At 32.4% G+C, this 21,849-nt stretch overlaps 1 protein-coding gene and 1 long non-coding RNA gene across 10 annotated transcripts in view; one reads left to right on the forward strand and one right to left on the reverse strand.

Moving 5' to 3' along the window:
- Positions 1-21,849, reverse strand: part of LOC106882686 (vitamin D3 receptor) — an 886,520-nt gene that overhangs the window by 759,877 nt on the left and 104,794 nt on the right. For 6 of the 9 annotated variants that reach the window (XM_089348112.1, XM_089348107.1, XM_089348108.1 and 3 more), the window contains exon 2: positions 4,525-6,057. The gene's annotated coding sequence lies outside the window, so the exon portion shown is untranslated. Of the gene's footprint in view, positions 1-4,524; positions 6,058-6,274; positions 6,889-12,177; positions 12,326-21,849 lie in introns of those variants that run through there. The other 3 variants (XM_089348109.1, XM_089348111.1, XM_089348110.1) reach the window with 3 other exon arrangements.
- LOC128247052 (uncharacterized) lies at positions 6,985-15,524 on the forward strand. The gene is made up of 3 exons (XR_008263492.2): positions 6,985-11,779; positions 12,645-12,691; positions 15,266-15,524. It is a non-coding gene; the product is annotated as an uncharacterized LOC128247052 (long non-coding RNA).

Here is a 21,849-nt window from a genome sequence, read left to right on the forward strand (position 1 = left end):
TAGGGGGTACGATACTACTGGGGGATGATTTGTTTGATTAAATACTTCAAGGCGATACTCCAGCATGGCTGTGGTCTAATGACTGAAACAAGGAAGGATAAATTATATATATATGTGTGTGTGTGTGTGTGTGTGTGTGTGTGTGTGTGAGTGTGTGTGAGTGTGTGTGTGTGTGTGTGTGTGTGTGTGTGTGTGTGTGCAAGAAATTAGAATGACAAGGGAATAAGAAATTATGTCATGAAGTTCAATAGCTTACAGCTGTTTCCGTTATAAGATGCAACGTACTCAAAGTTGAATGTTTGTGCATCGTCCTATATAGCTTTATCGGAGCTTCGGTAATGAAGTGCAATCTTATTTGAGAAAGAATTTACATTTATTTATATATACACACGAAAGCATTACCGACGAAAGCAGCATAAACATGTTTTAGGAAAACTAATAGCGGAAACAGCTGTGAGCTAATGAAGTGCATGACATAATTTATTATTTCTTTGTCAAGTTAATTTCATTCGCTGTAGTCAACTGATGCTTTGTTCTGAAACATGTCTATATTAAGTCCTAAGACCAGGTTATTAGTATCACTCTGCCTGAGTGAACTACTACTACTACTACTACTACTACTACTACTACTACTACTACTACTACTAATAATAATAATAATAATAATAATAATAATAATAATAATAATAATAACAATGATAATAATCCTTTTTAATATAGGCACAAGGCTTGAAGTTTGGAGGATTTCATCGACCCCAGTACTCACCTGGTACTTAATTTATTGACCCCGAAAGGTTGAAAGGCAAAGTCGACCTGGGCGGAATCTGAACTAAGAATGTAGTGGCAGACAAAATACCGCTAAGCATTTCACTCGGTGTGCTAACGATTCTGCCATCTCACCTCCTTTAATAATAATAATAATAATAATAATAATAATAATAATAATAATAATAATAATAATAATAATAATAATAATAATAATAATAATAATAATCCTTTCTACAATAAGCACAAGATCTGAAATTTTAGGGATAGGGGTTAGTAGATCTCTTCAACACGAGTGCCTAACTGGTACTTATTTTATCGACCCCGTATGGGTGAAAGGCAAAGTCGACCCCAGCGGAATTTGAGGACGGATGAAATGCCGCTAAACATATAACCTGTCTAATAGTAATAATGATGATAATAAAAATAATAGATAGATATATTGGTATGTATGTATGTATATGTATATACTCATTTGCACATACATGCACAGACTACGTATGCATCCACAGACATGCATACACACAAACGCACACAGATATGCAATATATATGCATATAACATCAGCTCAGACGAACGCATGGCCATCCATTGCATACATGCAAACTAATAGGTGCGGAAATATTCGTTGACAGGGGTTTTACGAAATACTTTCATATTCGTATCTAACTAATTACTGAAGAACGATGCGATTAAGAACAGTAAAAATAATATTTCTTTTATTAATATTATCCAAACAGTGATACAGATCATCGAGGGCATTTGGGATAATGCTCATCCACCCGTCTTTATGTATGTATGTATGTATGTATGTATGTATGTATGTATGTATGCATGTATGTAGGTATGTATCATGCGTGCATGATATATGTATAAATCTATATCTATATATACATATATAAAATATATTTGTGTGAGTGTGTATATATACATAATATTGTAGTATGAGTGCGTTGGTAAATTAAATTTCTAAATTTTTTTTGCTGCCCTATGATTTATGAATGATTATATATATATATATATATATATATATATATATATATATATATATATATATATATATATATATATATATATATAATATATATATATATATATATATATATATATATATATATATATATATATATATATATATATATATATATATATATAATATATATATATATATAGGAGAATATACAAAAAATAACAACAGACGAGGACAGGTGGTGTAAATAACAAAAGTATATATTAGTATGACGCTCGGGAATACGGAAAGTCTTTGACGTTTCGAGCTACGCTCTTCAACAGAAAGAATACGGAGACAAGGAGAAAATATAATATATAAATACATATAAATACATATATATATATATATATATATATATATATATATATATATATATATATATATATGTATATATATATATATACATAAATATATATAGTGACAATTTACAAAAAAAAAACAAACAAAAGAGGAAGACGGGTGTGTAAACAGCAAACAAATGTATTAGTTTAACGCTCGTGAAGTGAGAAAGTCTTTTACGTTTCAAGCCTACGCTCTTCGCTCTTCGACAGAAAGGAACACAGAAATAAACAGAGAGAGAAAATAAAAAAAGGTTTAGTGGCGATATATATATATATATATATATATATATATATATATATATATATATATATATATATATACATACATATATATACATACATATATATATATATATACACACACACACACACACTGACACACACATATATATATATATATATATATATACATATATATATAAACATACATACATACATATATATGTATGTATATATATATATATGTATATATATATGTATATATATATGTATATATATATATATATATATATATATGTATACACACACACATACACACACACGCACGCACGCACGCACACACACACACACACACACACACACACACACACACACACACACATACACACACACGCACACACACATATATAATCGAAATATGTTGCAAAAAGAAAATAGAAACTACACGTGGAAATGTAAGGCGAAAATAAGAAGAAAAAAAATGCGAAAATGCAGTGGAAAATCAAAAAAAGTAAAGACTTTTATGAAAAGTAACGATAGATATATACAATTAGAGGAACCGAAGTAGAAATAAATTTGCAATATTTATTTTCAAGTTTAGTACTCATTCTATTGTTCTTTTTGCAGAACTGCTTCGTTAGGGGGACGTATACAAAACAACATTGGCGCAGATACACAAACATGTACATCATATTTAACAGGCAGAAACTGAGCGGAAGCCCATCGTGGGTGTATATATATATATATATATATATGACAGACTTCCACAGTCTCTGTCTGCCACATCACGCTCGCTTAGATTGAGAATAAGGCATAAGGCAACTGACCCAGGCGTCGGGCAGTGGAACTATTCCGAAATCATGGAGTTGCAAAGCGACAATCTTAACCACACAGCTGTGGTAGCACATACATACATGCATACATACATACATACATGCATACATACATACATACTCATAAAACAAAGAATGAATAACGGTCATTGCATATTTTTCGTTATTGTAGTAAGTTTGACTTAAAGATGGTCTCAGAAGTCATAATAAGTTCGTTATTGATAGGTTAACTCAATCAGCCCATCGATCGATTGCAAAAAAAATTGACCGACCTAATATATGTATACACACACACACACACACACACACACACACACACATACACACACACACACACACACACACACGGACATATATATATATATATATATTGTATAGTTACATACATGTATGCATATATATTTATATATGTAATAATAATAATAATAATAACTGACCTAAACCACATGTTTGATTAGGAAGTGCTTTCTACAACCACGTGGTTCGCGTCTCGATCCTATCACTCGGCAACATGGTTACCAAGTGTTTTCTGCTTATAGTCTCAGAATGGCGAATAACATGCAAGTAGAATTCTGCAGAAAAATGTACACAACAACGTCGTGAATATACATACATATATATATGGACATACACACACATGCATGTATGCATGTATATATATATATATATATATATATATATATATGTATATGTATATATATATTTGGATGTGTGCACGTATTTCTCATAGATATAAATATGTATTTATGCATGTGTTTATTTTGATGCATATATATATATATGTATATATATATATATATATATATATATATATATATATATATATATATATATATATGTATATGCATACTTCATGGATATATGATCGTATATATAAAAACGTGTGTGTTTGCATATATATATATATATATATATATATATATATATATATATATATATATATATATATATATATATATATATATGTAGATTATATATACATGCATGTATACACTGAACATACGTATATATATATATATATATATATACACTGAACATACGTATATATATATATATATATACACTCTTTATATATATATATATATATATATATATATATATATATATATATATATATATATATATATGCGTATACGAGTTTACATGGTGCTGGCATGTGCCTGTTTGGACACATATATATGCGTATGTGTATGTGGGTGTATGCGCGTGTGTATGTATCCGTGTGTGTATGTGTATCCGCGTGTGTATATATGCCTGTGTGTGCGTGAGTGTGTGCGTGTATGTGTGTGTGTATGTGTGTGTATGTGTATGTATGTGTGTGTGTGTGTGTAAAACGAAGTTAAATAGTACTTACCTACACTGGCAGAGTTTGAACGATGGTCATTTCTGTTGTTTTCGTTCGTTGACTCAATGACGCAACTGGGTTGCTGGGTTATTTTCTTCATCTGTAAATTGTGGCAGAGGGTGCAATTCATAAAAATAGTTTTGCTTGTTGTTGTACTTGTTGCTGTTGTTTATCTTGCGCCTTTCTTGCGGAATTCCTGTTGATTTTACTGTCATAACCCTTTTTGATTTTAAGCTTTTAATATTTTGTTTGATTTCTCTTTTGTTGGTTATGTTGCTGATGTATTGTTTGTTTCCTTGTTGTTTTAGATATTTTTCTGTTTTTGTCTCTTAGTTTATTTTACAGTACTTTTTCAGTGTACTCTTTTTAGTTTTTGAAATATTAAATTTGTTCTTGTTATGCTCTACTTGTTATAATTGTCGTTTTTGTTTTTGTTCTGTTCGTAGCATTTGATTAAAATGTTGTATATGCTAACAAAAATACTTTGCACTAAACCATTATTAAAATACTTTTATAATAATAATAATAATAATAATAATAATAATATATAGGGGCAAGGTCAGATACTTTTGAAGTGTAGTAGTGAATGATGTTAGTCACTATCATCAAACCCAGTACTTGACTGGTACTTTATTTTATCGAATCCCAAAACGAATAAAAGGCAAGGTCGACCTCGGCGGTATTTGAACGCAGAACGTAACGAGCCGAAAGTGATACCAGTAAGGTATTTTTGCCCGACGCACTAACGGTTCGCCCAGCGGTCGCCGGCTAACTGCTACTACTACTACTACTACTACTACTACTACTACTACTACTACTACTACTACTACTAATAATAATAATAATAATAATAATAATAATAATAATGAGAAAATAAAGAAGAAGAACAATAATTTTGCATGAAATCAATATTAATGGATGCTGATAACGTTGTTGTTGTTGTTGTTGTTGTTGTTGTTGCTTTTGTTATTCTTGTTAGAGTAAGTTTTTTTTTTTGTTTTCCTTAGAATAACTGACAGTTATTATAACGCTTCCTGTGATTGTTATTTTTGGAGCTTGTATTGTTTCTCTTGTTTAGCCCCTCAGTCAGTTCTTGACGAACAGTCCTTTGGCATGCAGATGTTTATGCTTGATGAAATTATAGCAATGTTTCTTTTTTTTCTGTTATTATTATTTTATTTTTTTGCTTGCAACTGTTGTTCAATTTTTGCTTGGTGTGTATTTGCTATAATTATTTTTTTTTTTAAAAAGATGTTTTTGTTTCGTAAAAAAAAAAAAAAAAAAAGGGGGTGCCGTTTTCTAATGTACCCGTTGTTGTTATGCTGTTTGTCGCTTTGCTGATTTTCCTAGCGCTGTTTGTTGTTACTGTTGTTGCTGCTGCTGCTGCTGCTGCTGTTGTTGCTGCCGTTACTATTGCTATTGCCCCAACTGCTGCTGCTGCTGCTACTGCTGTCACTGTTGCTGCCAATGCCGGTCGCCCGATGCTACCGTTATTGACGCCTGTTTATATGACAGTTCTTCATATATACACATCATGGCGGTCTGTAAGAGGATGGAGACAGTAGATTAGTGATTGAGTGAGCGGCTGAATAAGGGAGAAAGAGTGGGAGAGAAAGGTAAAGAGAAAGAGAGAGAGAGATAGAGATAAAGAGAGAGATAGAGAGAGAGACAGACAGACAGACAGACAGAAAGAAAAAGAAAAAGCATACAACAGACAGAAAGATAATTAGAGGGAGAGCTAGAAATATTTCTTGTTTACAGCAATTAACTTCTTTATAATCATGATCACAATCATCATTATAATTACCACCACCGGTATCATTATTATCGTTGTCACCGTCATCGTGTTCATCATAATCGTCTTCGTCATCATCGTTGTCATCGTCATTATTGTCATCATTATCATCATCACCATCATCATCCCAGTCATTATCAGGGCTATCTGGATCATGACCAACATTATCATTATCATTACCCTCATTATTATTACCACTATTGTCATTGTCTTCTTCGTCTCTCTCTCTCCTTGATGGACATCGACATTATCAGCACCATCAACATCTTCAATGCGTGCTAATAGGGGAGTCTCTACGATGTCCCTTGCTCAGCTAGAAATAACAGCCAAATCACCTCGACGTTTTATAAAAGACAAATTAGATAATGTAGCCCTACATTCTCCCAAAAGACGAGGTGGTTACATCTGGAGTCCCTTCAAACGTAGATTTATACGAAGTTGGTTGAAATGGGGCTAAACAACAACATTCATATTTTAATTTACACCACCATCATCGTCATCATAAACAACATCAACAACAACACCACACAACTTTGTCTAATGGTGATATTAACCATCAGAACCTCATTGATCCACAACGATACGTTCAGCGGTAAAAACAACGGCGGTAACAACTAGCTAACGTAAGAACAATCTTGATAAATGTAGCGTTTACTATGACGCAAATGATGACGATGATGGTGATGATGATGATTATGATGTAACGATGACGACGACGACGAGAACAACTCGAAAGAAGAAGACCATGCTCGTATCTACGTGAGTCGTTCCTGATTTCCGAACAGCATTGTGGCATAGAGCGATGCTATACCAAATGCTTGTTGTTTTCGAAGGCACCGAATCGAGTCATAAACATAAAGTAATGAACATTCTAAAATAACTCTGATTGAAAATGCTTGCTAATGTAATTAGTCAGAACATTTTAATAATTAACCAATGAAATGGTTTCATTCGTGCCCGGTGATCTGATAAGTACTTCCAAGTCCAAGCCCTATATTGGACGAAGAACGCAAAGAATGGTTGCTTCATTTATCCATCATGACATTTCCGTGCCCTCTGAATGACCTGTGAGTTCCTGTAACTGTTGTAAGTGTAACTCATGTCAGCGTAGATCAGTTCAAGCCAGACTATATCGTATCGTGTAAACGCATTGTCTTAAAAGCATTCTAACCGTAACATTGCAGCGTAATCTAGGATTGCATTATCCGACAAGTAATATTTTTTAAAAACAAAATCACGTTACGTGAGGAAGGTTTGGCTGCAATTTCCCGCAAGTGAGCAGTTTTGTAGAAGCTGCTCTGCTTGCTCGTTCCTGTCTTATTTTCGACTATGGCAAAGCATGCTGGGAGATGTGCAACAACCAGTTCGTAGTGCAGCAAACTCATCATGCAAGTGCATATATCATTCACAAAATGGATATCTTAAGTACAAGGTATTAGATTCCCGTATTATCTTAAGTCTGTCTATCTCTCTGTGTCTCTGTCTGTCTGTCTCTGTCTCTCTGTCTGTCTGTCTCTGTCTTTCTGTCTCACTCTCTCCTCTTGCTTGCTCGTTCATCAATAACCATTTATATAGCGTTTTTAAGCAGATTCAGAGACTTGTTTTCCCAAGTAGCTCCTCAACAATCCCTCATATTTAAGAATTCTAAAGCCGTCGAACATGTTTGGCATGAAACCTGTTCTGCCAAATTCCTAACATATAACTGACGCCTGTCATTTTCTGGATACGATCTTTCATTCAAGACTACCAATGCAACATGTAATAACGGAGCTCTTTCCGCCTAACGCTTCATTAAATCTACTGCAGATCAGTAATGTCTTCCAGACTCGTCCCGCCATAAATTAATGACATGTCACCCGATACACACACACACACACACACACACACACACACACACACACACACACACACACACACACACACACACACAATAGTATACACATGAAGCTGTGCCTTACTCCTTAATATTTCTCATACATGAAATTTAAAGACGTCAAAAAGACATAGATTGACTCCATGGCTAAAGAACATATTTCCTTGCAAGGTTCGATCTCGTACCAAGAAAATTTATACAACTATCATACCGATATCTATTTGATATGTTACAAATACTCTATAATTTATAGGAAGAGATGCCGTGATGCTTATTACTTTCTTCTAAAAATGATATTTTATTATTAATATAGTATTGATTTCTTGAGCTATAAAGATGTTCATGGCTATTCCAAGAAATATCTACTACTTATTTTCGACTTCCGGAAACATTTCAACTCTACTCAGGACAATAAAGCCTCATATTTCAGAGAAGGAAAAGAAAGGAAAGCAAAAGAGGAAGGGATAATAATAATAATAATAATAATGATAATGATAATAATAATAATAATAATAATAATAATAATAATAATAATAATAATAATAATAACTGCAACAATAATAATGATAATAATAATAATAATAATAATAAGTAGAGAAAATAAGGAAAGAAGCATGAAATTAAAATAAAAAGAAAAGGTAGAAAGGAAATAAGAGGATAAGAAGAAAGGAAGTAAGAAAATGAAGAAGCAAAGAGTAGTAAAAGTAGAACAACTTCAAGAAATCCAAGAAGAACAAAGACAAGTTACGGCACGAAGAAGAGAGTGAAAAGAAAAAGAAGGAAAGCAAGTAGAAACGGAAGTAGGTAAAGAATCTGAACGGAGAAGGATTAGATGAAAATGTTTAAGTAAATAAACAAAGCTTGCAATGATCAATATTACTGATCCTATGTTTAACAAAAAAGCGAGTCACCATGTGGTCGTCGAATCTGTTAGAAACAGCAACCAAATCTAACTCAAATAACAATCTATTGCCTTTAAAAGGCAAAAGAATGACATACAGGATCATGTGGTCCTATATGCATTTTTCAGAAAATTCGACAGATTTTAGGTCTGCTCAACAAAAAACTTGCATTCGGTTTAGTAAGAACAACAATAGAACAACGTCCAGTTGCAGTGGTGGAATAATACACTTGAATTCATATATACGATTAGAACAGGGTTTGAAACAAGGAAGACAGGTGATGAAAAATCAGATTTCTAACTCCAGATCAACCCTGGATTAAGAGACCTAGAATCAAAGAGTTCTAGAGGAAATCATCGTTTCTGTTTTCAGAAATGATGTATCTAAGACTATACAATTAATACGCCCTTCCTTTCCCTAAGATGATGAACTGTAATTTAATGTTGTTGTTCAACCCTTGGTGGCTCATAACTATGACCAAAGGTACAGGTATAACCAAGCGATATTATTTTTCAGATGTGGTGTATCTAGAGCTTTATCAAGAGGGCAGGGTTGGGTTGATGTTGATAATGTCAATTGGTCCCAGGTCAGTCCCGATCCTGCAAAGTTATGATCACATACTTTACAGCTGATACGATCCCATCTTCTTTACACAACTTTGTAGGTTGTGGTATGTGGTAGTATAATACTATCTGACCGACTGACCTCTTAAAGGCTACTGTAGGCAGGAGATTTACTGGTAAATTAAAGGACTAATCAATTTCACGCGCTCCTCAAATTCTGCAACGGTGACCTTAATTATTCAATACAAATATTTAACCAGAGCTGTTTAGATTATGAGGCCTTACCATTCATGTTGCTGGAAGCAATAAATATTTCAACTCATAAATGTGGTAGTGTAACTAAGATATACAACTGTTTTCTCGTATCAAATGCGTTTTAGTAAGGGTAAATAATAATTAGTGGTAGAAAATTAACAAGATCAATATGAGATAAGTCTAAAGTAACAGATAAAATCACGATATTGAATACAACGTAACTACGTACCATAGAAACACAACCGAAGTTACATAAAAAATTCCTTAAACACAAAATGTAAAACAATGAATTATGAGTAGAATATAATAAACTGTACGAAGTAGCAAAAATACAGAACATAGTATTTTGAAAGTCTACAACACAATATGTAAAATTCTAAACTTGCTATGCATGATTACACGACAATAGAGTAAACATTTAAAGACAATAGAAATATAATCACAACATGACACACCATAATACCACAGATAACACCGAACAATACCAAACACACTGATAAACATAACACTGCAATTTATAATAAAAAGTACTTTTAAACACATTACATAATTAACATACAATAAAGGTCAACAGAAAGCAATGCATTTACGATATATTTTGCAAATATATCTCATTATAACACATTGTAATATGCCATAAGACAAATAAATGAAACCGTTTTAAAAAATGCTCTAGTTCTTGTATTAACCCTACCAGAGCACGTACTGATATGCAAATGAGTAAAATCAACACCTGTTATTCATAGTATCTTTATGAGGATGGAGCTATAAGCGACTTCCACTTCCCTCTCTAGGACGTGTAAAAATACATAATGAAACAAAGAGAGAAAGAGAAATAAGAGACAGAAAGATAGATAGATAGTTAGCTAGCTAGCTAAATAGATAGATAGAGAGCGATCCTCGTAGCTTAGTTCAAGTGTCAATTTAAAGGGTGGAGATGTAAGGGAATTAACTTCATAAGAATTCAAAACAGCTTTAAAGTTAGAATGCTTATGTGAGGTTGCTGAATATAACTGAAAAACAAACCCACCTAAGTTTAGTTATATATAAGGGTGGAGAAAGATGAAAGCCGATTTCATAGCGTGTAGCTTTCATGTCTTGGTAATAAGTTTGTAATTTGGAAAAAGAAAACGAAAGACATGCAAAACTATAAATGTAATAAAATTAAATGGGTACACAACATTTCAATGTGATGTAATGAAAATCTATTCAAGAAACGAAAATAAGAGAAATACAACACACACACACTTCCACACACGCACATATGTGCACACACACTCAAATACACAAATCTGGAAATTAACAAAGATATTTCTAAATTAAGTTAATGTGGAATATATATCATATTAGGAAGTAAGGAGGTAGAATAAAAGCCGCAGTGAAAATAAAAAGTTGGGATTACTTCATAAAGAATTGAAGACTTAAGAAAACATTTATCAAAGATGAATTAAAGTTTATTTCTTGAAGTTTTCAAACTCATAGGTGCGTGGCTTACTCTATGTGTATTTTGAAGAAACAAGGAGATTATTCTATAAGAATTGTATGAGAAGATCAAAAAGCTGAACTCTCTCTTTTTCTCTGCCTCTCTCTTTCCTATAATTAAGTTTTTATAATTATATACTTCAGAATTTAATTTTACCGATATGGTCGTTTTTTTTTTATACGCTACCTACTAATATAATCATTTTAATGATTATATCCTCAATTTATAAGTATAAATAATTTTTGAGTTCTCTAGTCATTATATTATGCTGTGGTATAATATTTACCCCGTATGATTTCTGACATTAACTGCATGGCCGAGATGGGCGATTAGATGTAATGTATACTCGGGAAATGCATGTATATATTGGTATCTGTACGCAAAAATTTATTGGTATGTATATATATTTTTTCTCTTATATATTGTTGGTATATCTCTACTGAGGAGTGTAAAGTGATCGTTATTACAGAGCACGAAATACAGGATATAGGATTATCCAAAATTTTGTAAATTTTCTTGCTCATTGCATCGCATTCGACCTTGGATTATAAATGGAGCACAAATTTAGAGTGGATTGTAGGTATTTGACATCAGCTTCTAGCGTATAGGCACTGGAATTCTAGCGCCCTCAATTGTAATCAGATTTTTATAATTGTTTACTTGGTTCAGACGTGTTTTCCTGATCTCCTGAAAACCCGTAAAAATATTTCAAAGCAAAGAGCATACTGATCAGGAAAATATACCAATATACAATATATCTATAAAATTACGATATATTTAAAATCACCTACATAAATATACTGAGCAGAAAGAATCTTCGACAAAACACGAAGTCAAAACATCGCTGTTTCTCCAATCAAGAAATTCCTCCTCGTGCTTACGGGAACTTCCTCCGCGTGCTTGCGGGAAAGTAGAGAAAATTCTTGAGATCCACCATAACTTCAAAAAAAAAAAAAACTTGAGATAAGATAAGATAAGTATACGTGCATTTTCTATAATTAAATTAACGAAAGGTCCCGAAAAAGTAAAAAAAAAGTTATAAGTTATCGATCCTCCTTTTCTGTATTTTGTTCATTTTGTTTACACGACGACGTTTTATTTTCTTTCCTCCTCTTCTCTTCTTTGTTTACATATTTTTCTTTCTAACGAGGTCTGATAGATACTGGCTTTCTATTTCTTCTAACCCATTCGTTTATTTTGGTTATAAGTTAGGAAAGCGTTTATTCTCTATTCGAATAATTATTCACTTTTCTTTCAGGAGCTTGCAAAACAAAACCAAACCAGGCTGGAATATATATATCTCATGTAACTTCCACTTTCTTTTCTCTCCATCACTTTGCTTTTTTTTTTTTACAAATATATATACTCCTCTCACTTCACTTTACTTTTCTCACTTACAAACGATACATCCCCCTACTCTCTCTTTATACAAAAATCAATGTGTATGTAGTCTCTTTCTCTATCCTTCTCTCTCACTTTCTCCAAATATATTTACTGACTTACTCTCTCACTCAAACCCTAGCGATACATACTCCTCTCTCTGTCCTAGAATCAACGTGTATCTAGTCTCTCTCTCTCCTCGTCTCTGTCACTTTCTCCAAATAAATATCCTTTTTCCTCTCTTTTTTCTCTCCATCACTTTGCTCTTTTTTCAAAGACTTTTACATCTCACTCAGACCTTAGCGATACATCCTCCTCCTCCTCTCTCTGTACTAAAGTAAATTTGTATCCAGTCTCTCTTTCGCCTTCTCTTTCTCAATCCCACTTACTCCCCTCCCCTATTTTCATCTACTCACACCTACAACCCAATCCCCCACCGTTACTATATTCCTGACGGGTGACTTCAACTTCCCCAACATCAGGGGGCTTGAGGGCAATTTTACCCCAGGAATGACGCACAAAGAACGAAATCAAGCAGAATCTCTACTTGATCTTACGAAAATGCTCTTCATAAAGCAGATCATACTCTTTTCAACCAGGCACAAAAATATCTTTACCTCTGTTTTATAAACAATGTGGAACTTAGCCACAACGTTAATATATCACCGACAATTTTCTCAGACCATAACATGATACAACTGACAATGTATGGCTCGGAATTAACTAAAGATAAACTCATCACAGATGGCGCTCAAACCCTATCCAGCCTAAATTTCTATAAAGCTGACAGGAAGTCACTTGAAAAACAGATAATTCAGCAGGACGGGCCTAAAAGTCTCTCTATGCAAGTCATACATATGAAACTCAATAAATTCATGTCAATAAAGCGAGCTATATGCATTAAATATGTCCCAGAGTAGGGAACCAATACAGACAAAATTGTAATTGTTTGGCTATTTTTAGAAATGTTGTAAACATTTCCCAGGGAATTTTACATTTTAGTAATCATAACCATTATCATCATCTTTATCATTGTTGTCGTTGCTGGTGGTGGTGGTAGGAGTGGCTGTGGTAATAGAAATTTAAACCCCAAATAAAATTATTTTTACCTACTTTTCTCATGACTTAGCTAGTATTTTCCTGTTATCGTCATCATGAGAACCGTTAATATTGTTGTTGTTATTAGTGGTAGTGGTCGTAGCAATAGAAATAGTACCTCTAAGAATTATTATTATGGTTTATTTAGCTTGGGTTGAAATTTATTATTAATAAAGTTCTTTTCCCTGATTTCTCTCTCGATTTCACTTGGACTGTGTAGTTTGTGTAATGGAAGTATAAATATTTTCCGACCTCATGTTGCAAGATGGTTACTAAAAGGTATCTGACGGACATCTGGGTCTCTAATTTGCTGTGGATCCACACGTAAACGTTCTGATAGTCCATTTCCAGTCTGACCCACATATTGTTCTTCACAATTCGGGCGTTTGATACAGCAAATTAAATTTCTGCTTTTGCAGTTCATATTTGCGTTTGTGAATATTTTTCCGGTTTTTGTGGCCATATATTGGCCGGTATGTATGAATTGGCATGTGCCACATCGGCTATCATTACATTTAGATACAGTGAATGATTGGTTTTTGTTGCTAAGGTCAAACTTTGCTTTGTTAAAAAATTTTTCAAGTTTTTAGGCTGGCTTTTACTATCTGCGATTATATCTTTTAACTCATTACTTTGGGCAATCATTGCTAGGTTTACTTTGGCTATGTTGAAGATATTCTGGTGACATGGGTTGTGTCTCACTATAAATGGTATGACTTGTTCTTGTTTTCCTCTTCTTTGGGTTGTCCTCAGTTGTTGTATGGGTATTTTTATAGACAGTTGTATGCCGTTTTCTATAAGTAGAGATGGGTATTTTTGTTCGAGCAAAAATTCTCTTAGTTCTGTTTAGGCGTTTGTTCCTGATATTCGCATCTTCTACAATGATACAAATTCTTCCGGCTAGGCAATATGGGATGTTGCGTTTTGTATGTGGTGGATGGCATGACTTAAAATTCAATGGCAGCTGTGCGAGATTGTGTGTCTGTGTTTATAGTATATATCTGTGGTAATGGTGGTGTCCTTTTTTATTACCATTATATCTAGGAATGATAATTTGATACTCCTCATCTCCTTTGTAAATAGGAGAAATGGGTGTATGTTGTTCAGGAGGATATTGAACTCTTCCAGAGTATTTAGAGATTCTCTCCAGATTATGAAGCAATCGTCAAGGTATCTCTTCCATGCCTATTCAATATATAGTTATTTACTTTATTTACATTTGACGGATATTTGTCCTCATCTTGTTTGTTGTTAACACAACATTTCGGCTGACATACCCTCCAGCCTTCATCAGGTGCGTTGGGGAAATTTCGAATCTGGGTTCTCATTCCTAAGGTATTTTTCGATATTATTATTATTATTATTATTATTATTATTATTATTATTATTATTATTATTCAGGTCTCAGCCTGGAATTGAACTCGGAATCTTGGGGTTAGTAGCCCTCGCTCTTAACCACTACGCCATATGCCCGTGCATATGACCATTAAGAAGAGAAGGAGGTGCAGATGAGGGCAGCTGCATCAAACTCTCTCATGCACCAAATGTCAATTCCTGAAGTAAAATTCGTAAAGTAAAATTATGTAGCAACACCAAATGGCGGTGCCCCAGCGTGGCCACAGCTCATGAGCTGAAACTAGATAAAATGAAAAATGAAAAAAATGATATATATATATATATATATATATATATATATATATATATATATATATATATATATATATATTACTTATATTATTATTTGATTGAATGACACGCATCCATTTCCAAGTAAGTTTATCTTTATATGTATACGTATGTGAATGTATATATATATATATATATATCTCTTTCCTTTCCTGAGCGTCCAATAATACTATCCATATCACGTCCTCACTTTGTTGTTTTTTTGTTTTTTTGTTATTGTTTTTTTGAACTATATATATATATATATATATATATATATATATATATATATATATATATATATATATATATATATATATATATATATAATTAAGGTACTCAGAAATCTGGATGTTTGTACATCTACAGATTTTTATTAATAAAAATCTGTAAATGTACAAACATCCAGATTTCTGAGTACCTTAATTTTTTTCTATATAATTTCTGTACATCACCTCCAAACCTTCCAATATATATATATATATATATATGTATATATATATATATATATATATATATATATATATATATATATATATATATATATATATATATATATATATATATATATATATATATATATATATATATATATATATATATATATATATATATATTTATATATATATATATATATATGATTGTAGCTTCTCGTAGTCCGAGAAAGACGGTTCTGCAATCTCTTGTTCATGGTGATCAAATATATGTGCTATGTATTAGCATACTCTCTCCCTCAAAATCAACGTTGCCTGAATAGCTACACGTGAGATGCCGAAGTGATTGGAGATCTACATCAGATGAGGTGTTTTGCTCAAAAACACAACGCACCAAGAATTGAAACCCAGGAATTGAAACTACGTTCTCGCCATCATGATGGAACACCCTAAACGCTAGGCTATGTACACTCCGCTGTATTTAATATGAACATCTCACTCATTTTACATATAAAAATATAATGACTATATGTAATATATATATATATATATACATATATATATATATATAACATGTACAACATGCATAAAAAATATGATATAACCATCATGTTAGGATTAGTTGTTCACATTTGGATAATGTCACTTCCAGCATCGTGCACCATAAGAGAAACAAAGACGAATCCACTCAAAATCCACCCCAAACTTATACCTCCAACTGATGAAATCCTACTAGGTATCCATTGGGAGGATTCCGCCTCACGAGATCCTTGGACTATAGAGCCCTCCGATGGTATCACGACACATTACATCCATAACAGCTAATACCTTCAAGGCAAGATACTCACAGCATATGCACTTCTTCAGATATAGTGGAATAGAGATCTGATTTCCTTGTTTTTCTTCATATAGAGATTCCGTAAGTACAGTGACATTTCACCCCAGTATCATATGGAACATATCTGATAGGGCTTCACTTTACTCAGCCGGGGCTCATAATTGCTGACTCTATATCTGAGAAAAACTGAACGCACTTCAACAGTCTGTTGTGTTCACTAATAAAAAGACAGTTATTTCATACTGTAATACGCTCTTTTGATGTATAGAATGTCGTTGCACCCATCTCTCCGATAACCCAAATATACCACCAACGACCGGGCTTATACTATGCATGCTGCTTGCACAGAGATTATCGTTCTCCATTTTTACATTTCAATGAGCCAGCAGATACATTAGGCACGTGTACGTCAAACGTCCTCCGATGACTAAGTGACATTAATATTATGCCTTCTTAAATACGTGGAGGGTTTTCATTCACCATATAATATAGTCGCTGAATTATCAGTATATCCACATGACCGTATATGATAAACGAATGTCAGCCGTTCTCTCTCTGTAAGTCACTGATGTCGCTACGTATTACATATAACGCATCGATGACTAAGTTACATTATTCCGCCTGCTTTAACACGTGGAGTATTTAGACCTAATATCTGCTGTCGCTGGGTTATCACTGCACCAACGTGGTACCAACTGATCAAACGAAGGAATTTTATTTTCTCTCTTCTTATTTTCTCTTCCGAATGTCTGAGGAGGTAAACGATCTTTTATTAATACGTCTACAAAAAAATTAAGTAATATGGCAGGTTAAGTCAATATCTCACTCAATATATACAACTCCTACGATTTGTTGGGTGCTATTTCCACTCGTCTGTGTTCACCATTTCACTAGTGTATGTGTGTGTGCGTGTGTGTGTGTGTATGTGAGTGTGTGTGTGTGTGTATGCCCGGAACACAAATATATACGTATATAGATATACGCAAATATACGTATATAAAAATATGTATATAACACACACACACACATACACACACACACACACACACACACACACACACACACACACACACACATACAAAGAAATTATTGATAGTGCCTCTGATATTTCGCGGTTGTGATTTCATAAGACTAAAAGCATTTTTACTCTTTATTCTTTTACTATATTTTGTGTGTTCTAATATGTTTGCAAGTCAGGTACGGTTTAGTAGTGTATTTTCTTTAAGTGGCATAAAAGAATCCCTTTGTAAGAAATTTGATTAGATGAGTAGAAATAAGGAATTAAATGAATATATATATATATATATATATATATATATATATATATATATATATATATATATATATATATATATATATGTGTGTGTGTGTGTGTGTGTGTGTGTGTGTGTGTGTGTGTGTGTGTGTGTTTTTATATTATTAATAAATTCATAAAATTATCAATAATATTCGCAGGAAATCAACATTCAATATTTCGAAAGATATATATCTAATATGACATACTCTTTTACTCTTTTACTTGTTTCAGTCATTTGACTGCGGCCATGCTGGAGCACCGCCTTTAGTCGAGCAAATCGACCCCGGGACTTATTCTTTGTAAGCCTAATACTTATTCTATCGGTCTCTTTTGCCGAACCGCTAAGTGACGGGGACATAAACACACCAGCATCAGTTGTCAAGCAATGCTAGGGGGACAAACACAGACACACAAACACACACACACACACACACACATATATATATATATATATATATACATATATACGACGGGCTTCTTTCAGTTTCCGTCTACCAAATCCACTCACAAGGTTTTGGTCGGCCCGAGGCTATAGTAGAAGACACTTGCCCAAGATGCCACGCAGTGGGACTGAACCCGGAACCATGTGGTTGGTAAGCAAGCTACTTACCACACAGCCACTCCTACGCCTATGGTAATATAATAAATTTAAAATTTAAAATATACGAAATATAAATATAAATATATATAAAAATGTAGATAAAGATACATGTGAATATAAATGCATATAAAAATTTATGCGTAATTAAGCATGAATATTATAAAGTCTAGAATTTTAAAAAATTAAACATCTGACGATCGTTTCGCGATGTTATTGTAATCACAATGTAATCAAATTAATTTTACAATTTATTTAAAGGACAGTATACACTTTAATAGTTTTAATTTTTTTAATATTTTTGATATTTTTTAATATTTTAATTAATATTTCATATACCATTCGTTCTTAATACATAGATTATAAATCCATTCATCTCCGAAGAGCGGAATTATTGATAGTATGCTGATCTTTTGATTACATTGTGATTATAATAATATCCGCGAAACGATCGTCAGATGTTTAATTTTTTTAAATTTTAGATTTTTTAAAATTACGCATAAATTTTTATATGCATTTATATTCACATGTATCTTTATCTACATCCATATTTTTATATATATTTATATTTATATTTCGTATATTTTAAATTTTAAATTTATTATATTACTATGTCATATTGGATATATATTTTTCGAAATAATAAATATTGATTTCCTGCGAATATTATTGATAATTTTATGAATTTATTAATAATATAAAAACACACACACACACACACACACACACATATATATATATATATATATATATATATATATATATATATATATATATATATATATATATATATATATATATATATATTTATTTATTTGCTCAAAATAATAGATATATATATATATATATATATATATATATATATATATATATATATATATATATATTATATATATATATATATATATAATATATATATATATATATATATATATATATATATATATATATATATATATATATATATATATATATATATATATATATATATATATATATATATATATATATATATATATATATATATATATATATATATATATATATATATATATATATATATATATATATAGTATATATATTATATATATATATATATATATATATATTATATATATATATATATATATATATATATATATATATATATATATAGTTTATGGGATTACCTTAGGTTTCCCGTCCATAAAGGGTTTAGCTTTATGGCGTATCGTCAGGTCTCAAGAACATGTCCGCTCAAGATCTCTTAAGAAGATGGAGGTAGAAATATCATATATATATATATATATATATATATATATATATATCTTAATATATAAAAAGACTGCGAGCAGGAAGAATTGTTAGCACGCCAGGAAAAATGCTGAGCGCCATTTCGTCCGTCTTTACGTTCACAGTTTATATTCTGCCGAGGTCGACTCTACTTTTCCGCCTTTCAGGGTCGATAAAATACCAGTTACGCACTGGGGGCCAATGTCATTGACTTACCACTTGCGCCATAACTGCTGACTTTTTGACAACATTTGGAACCGATATATATCAATATATTTACATTGAAAATAAAATATTTCAATAGATATACACAAGGAAATGGGGGAGGGAAACGAAGTAGTAAAAATAGCGATGAAGAAAAGGGCGAAGTGTGGGAAAGGACAAAGGGAAGAGAGCGGTGCAACGCAGAGGACAGGTTTGCGTGACTTTTGTTTTCCATCATAGTAAACTGACTTCCAGCAAAGCACAAATCAAAGATTTCACTGCTTCTTCATCTTTTTCTCCGCCACTGTATACCACCTCCTTCCTTTTCTTCTTCTCCATTGTTCCTCCTCCTCCTTATTCTAATTCTACTGTCTCTTCATATTCTCTCTTTTTGTACATCTGAAAAATGTTTGTTTCATTTTAAAAAATGTCAATATGTATTAAATAACTCATATTAACTCCTTATTTCTACGCACACAATCAAACAACCTATTAAGAGGTTTTTCACGACAAAGATACACTATTAAACAAAACTAACACTGCAAGCGCTAAGCTCCACTCTCGTGGTGAATTAAAATTATACGGAAAACTTGAAAAGAACAAAAACAAAAGATGCCCAAAGAAGTTTTGACCTGTTTTTCCTTTATAAAATATATGTAAAACCTGCTCAAAAATATCGACTGCTGGGTGACTGCTGTTATATATCATTATACATAAGAATAAACACATCCAAACATCCACACACACACACACACATGTATGTATATAGGGTGACTCCCCCCCAAAAAAAACGGGAACTTTTGAAAAATGCTGTTCTATATTTTTGAGATGAGGAATTCTGTACATAAGACGGATATGTGTCCTCATCTTGTTTGTTGTTAGCACAACGTTTCGGCTGATTTACTCTCCAGCCTTCATCAGGTGTCCTAAGATATTTTTTTGCTGATGTTATTATTATTATTACTATTATTATTATTATTATTATTATTATTAATAATAATAATAATAATAATAATAATAATAATAATAATAATAATAATAACAACAACAACAACATCAGCAAAAAATACCTTAGGAATGAGAACCCAGGGTTGGGTCCAAAACCCTACCAGGACACCTGATGAAGGCTGGACAATAAACCAGCCGAAACGTTGTGGTAACAACAAACAAGATGAGAACACATATCCGTCTTATGTAAATAATGAAATTTTGGAAAACTCAACAAAAATAGGAAAATATCCAACAAAATAAAATTTATTGACAGAAATTAAGCAACTTGCCTTTAAGAATCGATAATTCAAATTATTAATATCTGAAAATTACATCCTGTAAACAGCAACCCTAATACGGCAGCAAGTAACGATATAGTGTGCAGTTTCGCCACACGGCGTCATCGGACCTTACGTTTTCGAAAATGAAGCGGGGATCACAACGACTGTCACTTCGGATGGATATGTTGAGATGGGGAAATCTGTTGCACCTACATTGAACAATTTTCCGCAACTTCCCGATGGTACGACATCGCACACTGCAATAGGATGGTGAGACATCACACACGACAAATTAATTAATGGCAGCTGTGCGAGATTTGTTCGGTAGCTGTGACATCTCAATATTCGGTGACCATCAATGGGTGCCAATATCATCGGATCCGTTTGTAATTTTTTCATGTAGAGC

This window comes from Octopus bimaculoides, chromosome 2 (assembly GCF_046866305.1).
Source record: "Octopus bimaculoides isolate indiv1 chromosome 2, ASM4686630v1, whole genome shotgun sequence".
Classification (NCBI taxonomy): Eukaryota; Metazoa; Mollusca; class Cephalopoda; order Octopoda; family Octopodidae; genus Octopus; species Octopus bimaculoides.